The sequence below is a fragment of the Scyliorhinus torazame genome, chromosome 30, assembly GCF_047496885.1.
Source record: "Scyliorhinus torazame isolate Kashiwa2021f chromosome 30, sScyTor2.1, whole genome shotgun sequence".
Taxonomy (NCBI): domain Eukaryota; kingdom Metazoa; phylum Chordata; class Chondrichthyes; order Carcharhiniformes; family Scyliorhinidae; genus Scyliorhinus; species Scyliorhinus torazame.
The window spans coordinates 25,929,759-25,938,040 of NC_092736.1; the positions used below are offsets into that span (position 1 = coordinate 25,929,759).

At 51.5% G+C, this 8,282-nt stretch overlaps 1 long non-coding RNA gene across 1 annotated transcript; it reads right to left on the minus strand.

The window, feature by feature from the left end:
- Positions 1-208: 208 nt before the first annotated feature.
- LOC140404285 (uncharacterized) lies at positions 209-4,107 on the minus strand. Its single transcript, XR_011938487.1, has 2 exons — positions 4,026-4,107; positions 209-2,651 (listed from the first exon to the last, which is right to left on the minus strand). It is a non-coding gene; the product is annotated as an uncharacterized lncRNA (long non-coding RNA).
- Positions 4,108-8,282: the final 4,175 nt, after the last annotated feature.

Consider the following 8,282-nt stretch of genomic DNA (forward strand, 5'->3'; position numbering starts at 1 on the left):
GTTTCACAGCTGCAGGGTCCCAGGTTCGATTCCCGGCTTGGGTCACGGTTTGTGCGGAGTCGGCACGTTCTCCCCGCGTCTCTGTGTGGGTTTCCTCCGGGTGCTCCGGTTTCCTCCCACAGTCCTGAACGACGTGCTTGTTAGGTGAATTGGACATTCTGAATTTTCCCTCAGTGTACCTGTAGGTGAAAATATTCACGAATAGACCTTTGAGTGAGTAAAGAAGCAATTTATTAATTTTCAGAGCTCTGGGAGAAAGGCCTATGACCCCCACGGTCTGTGCAGCACCTTTTCTCGCCTGAGCTGAGGTCGCACTGAGTTAATATACAGAAGGAAAGCGGAACTAGTATGCATTCGCATTTACATATGCCCAATCAATTCTGTTCGCGTCACAATTCATAACATGCATCTTCAATGCCATAAATGGCTACAAGTTAGCTCCTATAGCCTCTAATTGGCAGTTTGCATTACCCAATTAATTAATTACATAGATGACGGTTACATAAAGTCATGGGGTCAATAGTCCAGCACGTTGAAACATGTCCTTCCTCATTCCTTGCTAGTTCCTTAATTTGGGGCCCCTTTGTCAGTTACAAATAGCTAAAAATACAGACGTTGGGCAAAGGTTGCCAACTGGGGATCACTTGTTTTGCACAAAGCTTTACTTCAGCAGCAGACACTGATAATAACATAGGGGTCAAGAACATTGACAGAGTCCATTTTATATCAGGCGGCATCCATTTTGTATCTTCTGTAGTCCGTTCGGAATTCTACCTCCTCACTCCCCCCCTGTTGGTCCTTGGACATCCCGATGTCCCAAGCTGACCACATCTCCAGTTGGGCTCTTCACATCCATCTCGATATTTCCCCGTCCGGGATGTCGGGGGACGGGCTCGTCGGAGGGGTCTCTCTGCAGTAGTAATTCATCGTAGGCATTCTTGTTCTGCACGGGCGTGACTGGTAGGACCTGTCCCATTATCTTAGCGCAACATAGCTTTACTATGCTTATAAGTCAGCAAAAAAGGCAAATCAGCGAATGCATGATCCATGTTCCAAAAGGCCAATGGAGCCCCCCCCCCTGGGCCTTGCTTAAAGTCATTGAGTTGTTTTTTTATTGCGTCGATAGCTTCTGTGATATTGTAAGACCCATCTGTAACATGGGTCATACATTTATTCCCCACAATGGTACATACTCCCCCTTGCTGGGCTAGTCTACTGCATAAAGGGTTTGCTTGATGTACAATCTCAACTCAGCCAACTCCCGGTTAATGGCCTCTAATCCCTTTCGAGTATTATCGCCCAGGATGGTCAGGCCGCAAATAAGATAATTCCTATTTTTCACACTGATCACCCCCACCGATCCTCCCAACGATATGGAACTAAGGAGCCCGTAGCCGAGTGATGAGCCTGAAATAACAGGATCTCTCCAATCAGCGCAGAATTCCGTGCCAATTGCCCGAGTCACTATTCTCCTAAGGATATGATCCGCTTGAGGGAATGGGACGGTAAGCGGCCCTATTGCTCCCACCGCAAAAAGGACCGGGAGGGTAGGTGTCGCCGTGGTGAACGTACCATTGAGGAGGAACATAAATCCCTCTTTGGCTTGGAACATTTAACGGCTCGGTTATTGGTCTGTACAGACTGTGCATACCACCAATTGCGGGGGTTGTCTGATTTCCCATTAGAACCGATCAATTGGTAAGAACGAATGGGTACGCCCAGGCAGCGGATGTTACATGGGTTCCGTTACAGTGGCCGCAAATAAATTGTTAAAGCATCTTTCCTTATCGCAAGTACAGACGAACTGGCCCCGATGTACTCGACAATGTTGGTGAGCACACTGTTTCTGTACACATGTGGAATTGTGGGGGACAAGGGCATAGACACATCCCCACCCCTGCCCCGTAAAACATAGGGGATACTCCGTCTTCTCTGAACATCTTGTCCCTCCAGTCCCCTGTATTCCCTGGCAAGTGGGATGCATGGAGTTTATTAGTTTCACGCATCTTTCTTGTATGCTCCTACTGTAGCTGCCCATCTGTCCCACACAGGGTCTACCTGACGTGTCTGCAGTGTATAGTTGGAGGGGGGTCCAACTCGGGGTAACCACAAACAAGGCCTGTACAGATTGGCCATAAACGAGGCCTGCACAGATTGGCCACAAACGAAGCCTGTACAGATTGGCCACAAACGAGGCCTGTACAGATTGGCCACAAACAAGGCCTGTACAGATTGGCCACAAACGAGGCCTGTACAGATTGGCCACAAACGAGGCCTGTACAGATTGGCCACAAACGAGGCCTGTACAGATTGGCCACAAACGAGGCCTGTACAGATTGGCCACAAACGTGACCTGTACAGATTGGCCACAAACGAGGCCTGTACAGACTTGGCCAACGGGTAACACACAAACTGCTTTGCGTACAATCGTATATGAGTTTTATAAAAAAGATTGTCTTCCAATTCCATCACCCTTACACCCGTGACAATACATATTAACGCAACTACCTTCCTTAGAAGACTGGGGAAGCACATCATCTTGCTTCCCATCCTTATCGCTATTCACTCCCTTAGCTTATCCCGAAGGCAAGCAACGAGAACAATACAAGGATCCCGATAGATACAAATGACATAATCATAAATTGAACGATCTGGAAGATAAATACAAAAGCAAGCATCAGTTCTTCATCCATTACTTCGTAGCTTGGTTATCTGATTTAGACTTAAGCAACCGCGTCCAACTTTTCATCTGCGCATAGCCGGTATGAATGAGAGAAGCCCTATGAGGTCGTCTTTTCCTCATATAATTTTAATTGTGTCCAATGTTTCCACACTTCGTTTCCCCTTATGTGCAGGCAGGCACAGGTGTCTCCACTAATTATAATCTCGTAAGGCCCGCTCCATTTTGGGGCGAACCCTGGTTTACTGGGCAGGGATTTTACCATGACCGTACTACCCGCCGGGGAAACGTAAGCCGCCATCGCGAGCTCTTGTGCCCGGTCCTTATTTTCCTGATTGTCACGAACAATCGCATCGTTTTGAGTTGTGTACTCATTTCCAGAACGTACCGTTTTAATCTGTCTTTTCGGGGACCCACATCGGCCCCGCCTGTTATGATGCCCTCTAGTAAATGTATCGCTCTTCCTGTCATTAGTTCAGAAGTGTTTAAGCCTGTGGTTCGGTTTCCCGTGGCCCGCAGTTTCATTAAGATAACAGGCAATACTTCGGTCCAGGTTTTTCCTGATGTCTGTATTGCCTTTGCTAGCGCATTTTTAAGAGGTCGATTCATCCGCTCCACCATTCCCGAGCTTTGGGGATGATAGGGAATGTGGAATTTCTGCTTTATTCCTATTAATCGGCACACCGTTTTTATACACTTGCAGTAAAATGGGCTCCGTGGTCTGAGTCTATTTGAATAGGCACTCCCCATCAGGGAATTACGTCTTCAGCTAAGACTCTGGCGACTGTCAAAGCGATACAATTCCGCGTTGGGAAAGCCTCCACCCATCGGGCGAATTGATCGATAATCACTCGGCAGTATGTTTTGCCATGTGATGGTGGCAGGGGATCTGTAAAACCTATCTGCCAGTGTTCCCATGGTGCCCGCGGTCTGGGTTGGTTTCCCATTCTGACTTTTATGGGTCTCCCCGGATTATGCTGGGCACAGGTGACGCACCGATGACAGAATTGTGCAACATCTCGCCCCACTCCCTTCCCAGGCTCCCTATCATGGCTTCCCTGCCTGAGTGTCCAAGCCCGTGGTAGAGCTCCAATAATGTATGTTGAATACATTTGGGGGCTTATCACCCGGTTATCCTTTCGCCAAACTCCATCACTACCCTTCTCCGCGCCTTGCAATTCCCACGTACCTCTTTCTCCGTTGGGAGGACACCTCCCATGGAGTTCTTTAATACTTATCTCTTTCTCCATGTGGTTCACAAGGGCTATCAGTGCTTCCTCAACCTCATTCTGTTCTAACGCCTTTTGCGCCGCTACTTTTTACATTGAAAATCTCTTGTAACTACCTTTTCTCCTTACACAACCTAACGAACATGTTCTGCATTCCAGCAGATTTATTTGAGATTTCAGTTCCTTGCTGTTTATTCGTGTTTGACAGGTTAATAGTTTTGTTTGGGAGAGTGCTGTTAATCCTATGACCGGTTTGGTTCCTGTTCATTAAGCCCTTAATGTGTATTTTATTATTCACAGAGGGATTTTGGATCTATTTTTTAAGAAATAGCTGTTCTTCAAGCACCATTACAACACATGCACCAGCACGCATAAATAAAAATCTGCGGGGCAGCACAGTGGCGCAGTGGTTAGCATCGCTGTCTCACGGCGCCGAGGTCCCGGGTTCGATCCTGGCCCTGGGTCATTGTCCGTGTGGAGTTTATACATTTTCCCCGTGTTTGCGTGGTTTTCGCCCCCATAACCCAAAGATGCGCAGGGTAGGTGGATTGGCCACACTAAATTGCCCCTTAATTGGAAAAATGAGTTGGGTACTCTAAATTTATATTTAAATAAATAAAAATCCTTTATACAAGAGGTTTTCAGTGTAAAAAATAGCATTGTTGCAGTATAAACACACACCGGCGTAAAAGGCATAACTGAGATGAGCTACTGGACTAACTTTGGTTCTTTGTAAATAATGGAACAAACAATCTGGCAACACTTAGACTGAGTAATTGCACTTTTGACTAGCAAGTTTGAAAAGTATTACAGTGCAGTCACAATCTAGGTTGACATGTATTCGCACCAGGTACATTTATAAATGTTTGCTCTAGAGAATTTAAAAAAAAGACTTGCATTAATATAGTCTCAAAAGCACATTACTGCCAATTAAGTGATAATAATCTTTAGTCGTTGTGGTAGTATGTATTAGGGGTCATGTGGGACTGGAAGCCCTAATGTCATTGGCTGACAGATCCCGGGTCCTGGTTGGCCGTTGACCTCTAGCTCCGCCCTGAAGGCGGAATATAAGAAGCCGGAGTCCTCCCCCGCAGGCCATTCTACTATCGAGCTGCGGGGGAACAGACACGCTTAATAAAGCCTCATCGACTTCACTCTATTTGTCTCACGGAGTCTTTGTGCGCTACAATTTATTAAGCGTGCCTAAAAAGGACTATGGAGCTCAGGATCATTCCGGAATGCCTGGGGATCAGCCCCCACGCAGTGAACGCGGCAGCAGCCTTCAAGCACTGGCAGACTTGTTTCGAGGCCTACCTCAGAACGGCCACCAGCCGGGTCACAGAAGACCAAAAACTACAGTTCCTGCACTCGAGGGTAAGCACGGAGATTTTCTCCCTCATCAAAGACGCGGAGGATTTCCAGACGGCGTTCGCAGCACTGAAAAGTCTCTATGTCCGCCCAGTTAACCAAATCTACTCGTTACCAGCTCGCGACGAGACGGCAAGGTCCCGGAGAATCGATGGACGAATTATACGCCGCGCTGCTGATTTTGGGACGAGCCTTCACCCTTCGGTGAACGCAAATGAACACACGGACATGTTAATGCGCGATGCTTTTGTGGCAGGTATGAATTCCTCCCAAATCCGCCAAAGACTTCTAGAAAGAGAGTCGCTAGGACTCTCAGAGGCACGGGCCCTAGCAGCCTCCCTAGACGTGGCCGCGCGTAATACCCGCGCCTACGGCCCCGACCGCGCGGCAGCCCATTGGGCTCCATACGTACCCGTCGCGACAAACCCACCCCCCCCGGACACCCCACAGGCTTGCGCGGTCCAAACGCCAAGTCGCACCGGGGGCGCCCGCTGCTATTTCTGCAGCCAGGCGAAACACCCCCGGCAGTGCTGCCCGGCCCGCACAGCAATCTGCAAGAGCTGCGGGAAAAAGGGCCATTTCGCGGTTGTGTGCCGTTCCCGCGAGGTCGCCGCTGTCCCGGGAGAACAGGGAGCCCTGCAAGCCGTTTACGCTCCCCAACCCCCCCAGTGCCCCATGTACGACCCGCAGGCGCAGCCGCTCTGGGTCCCGACCACTGCGGTCCCGGGAGAACAGGGAGCCCTGCACGCCGCTTACGCTCCCCAACCCCCCCCCCCCCGCGCCCGATGTATGACCCGCCGGCGCTACCACTTTGGGTCCCAACCACCGCTCTCCCCGGAGAAGAGGGAGTTCTGCGCATCTCTAACGCCCCCCAAACCCCCCCCCGCGCCCCACGTCTGACCCGCCGGCGCTACCAACTTGGGTCCCGACCACCGCGGTCCCCAGAGATGAGGGAGCCCCGCGCGGTCCTAACGCTCCCCAACCCCCCCCCAGCGCCCCATGTGCGACCCGCAGACGCCGCCATTTTGGGTCCCGGCCACCACGAGGGGAGGAAGGGCGCCATCATCTTGGACCACCCCAGACCTGTACGACGCGTGGGGGTGGCCATTTTGTCCACCCCCGCCGCCATCTTGTGACCCCCCAGCCATGTGCGATGTATGGGGGCGGCCATTTTGTCCATCCCCGACGCCATCTTGGACGGCAACAACGGACCCCACTCCACTACTACAACCACGTCTCGCTTCAATTACGCTCGATCAAGCTCGGCCCCGGACACTCCAGACGACGACGACAACGGTGCTAATAAACGGCCACGAGACACCATGCCTAGTCGACTCCAGGAGCACGGAGAGCTTTATCCACCCCGACACGGTAAGACGCTGTTTCTTGACCACCTATCCCAGCGCACAAAAGATTCCCCTAGCTGCAGGATCCCACTCCGTACAGATCCAAGGTTTCTGCATAGTTACCCTAACGGTGCAGGGGAGGGTGTTCAAAAACTACAAACTACACGTCCTTCCCCAACTCTGCGCCCCCACTTTACTGGGATTAGATTTCCAGTGCAATCTACAGAGCCTTACGTTCAAATTCGGCGGCCCAATACCCCCACTCACTATCTGCGGCCTCGCAACCCTCAAGGTGCAACCCCCGTCCTTGTTTGCGAACCTCACCCCGGATTGCAAACCCGTCGCCACTAGGAGCAGACGGTACAGCGCCCAGGACTGGACCTTCATTCAGCCCTAAGTCCAGCAGCTACTAAAGGAAGGCATAATCCAGGCCAGCAATAGTCCCTGGAGAGCACAGGTGGTAGTAGTGAAGACAGGGGAGAAACAAAGGATGGTCATAGACTATAGCCAGACCATCAACAGGTACACACAGCTAGACGCGTACCCTCTCCCCCGCATATCCGACATGGTCAATCGGATTGCCCAATATAAAGTCTTCTCCACCGTGGACCTCAAGTCCGCCTACCATCAGCTCCCCATCCGCCCAAGTGACCGCAAGTACACAGCCTTCAAGGCAGACGGGCGATTATACCATTTCCTAAGGGTCCCATTTGGCGTCACAAACGGGGTCTCGGTCTTCCAACGGGAGATGGACCGAATGGTTGATCAACATGGGTTGCGGGCCACGTTCCCGTATCTCGACAATGTAACCATCTGCGGCCACGACCAGCAGGACCACAACGCCAACCTCCAAAAATTCCTCCAGACCGCCAAAGCCTTGAACCTCATGTACAACGAGGACAAGTGCGTTTTTAGCACCAACCGGCTAGCCATTCTGGGCTACGTAGTGCACAATGGGATAATAGGCCCCGACCCCGAACGTATGCGCGCCCTCATGGAATTTCCCCTCCCGCACTGCTCAAAAGCCCTGAAACGCTGCCTGGGGTTTTTTTCATACTACGCCCAGTGGGTCCCCCAGTACGCAGACAAGGCCCGCCCCCTAATACAGACCACGACCTTCCCTCTGTCGACAGAGGCTTGCCAGGCCTTCAGCCGCATCAAAGCGGATATCGCAAAGGCCACGATGCGCGCCATCGACGAGTCCCTCCCCTTCCAGGTCGAGAGCGACGCCTCCGACGTAGCTCTAGTGGCCACCCTTAACCAAGCGGGCAGACCCGTGGCCTTTTTCTCCCGGACCCTCCACGCTTCAGAAATCCGCCACTCCTCAGTGGAAAAGGAAGCCCAAGCCATAGTGGAAGCTGTGCGACATTGGAGGCATTACCTGGCCGGCAGGAGATTCACTCTCCTCACCGACCAACGGTCGGTAGCCTTCATGTTCGATAATGCACTGCGGGGCAAAATCAAAAATGACAAGATCTTAAGGTGGAGGATCGAGCTCTCCAACTTCAACTACGAGATTTTGTATCGTCCCGGAAAGCTGAACGAGCCATCCGATGCCCTATCCTGCGGCACATGTGCCAACGCACAAATAGACCGTCTCCAAGCCCTCCACGAGGACCTCTGCCACCCGGGGGTCACTCGGTTTTTCCACTTTATCAA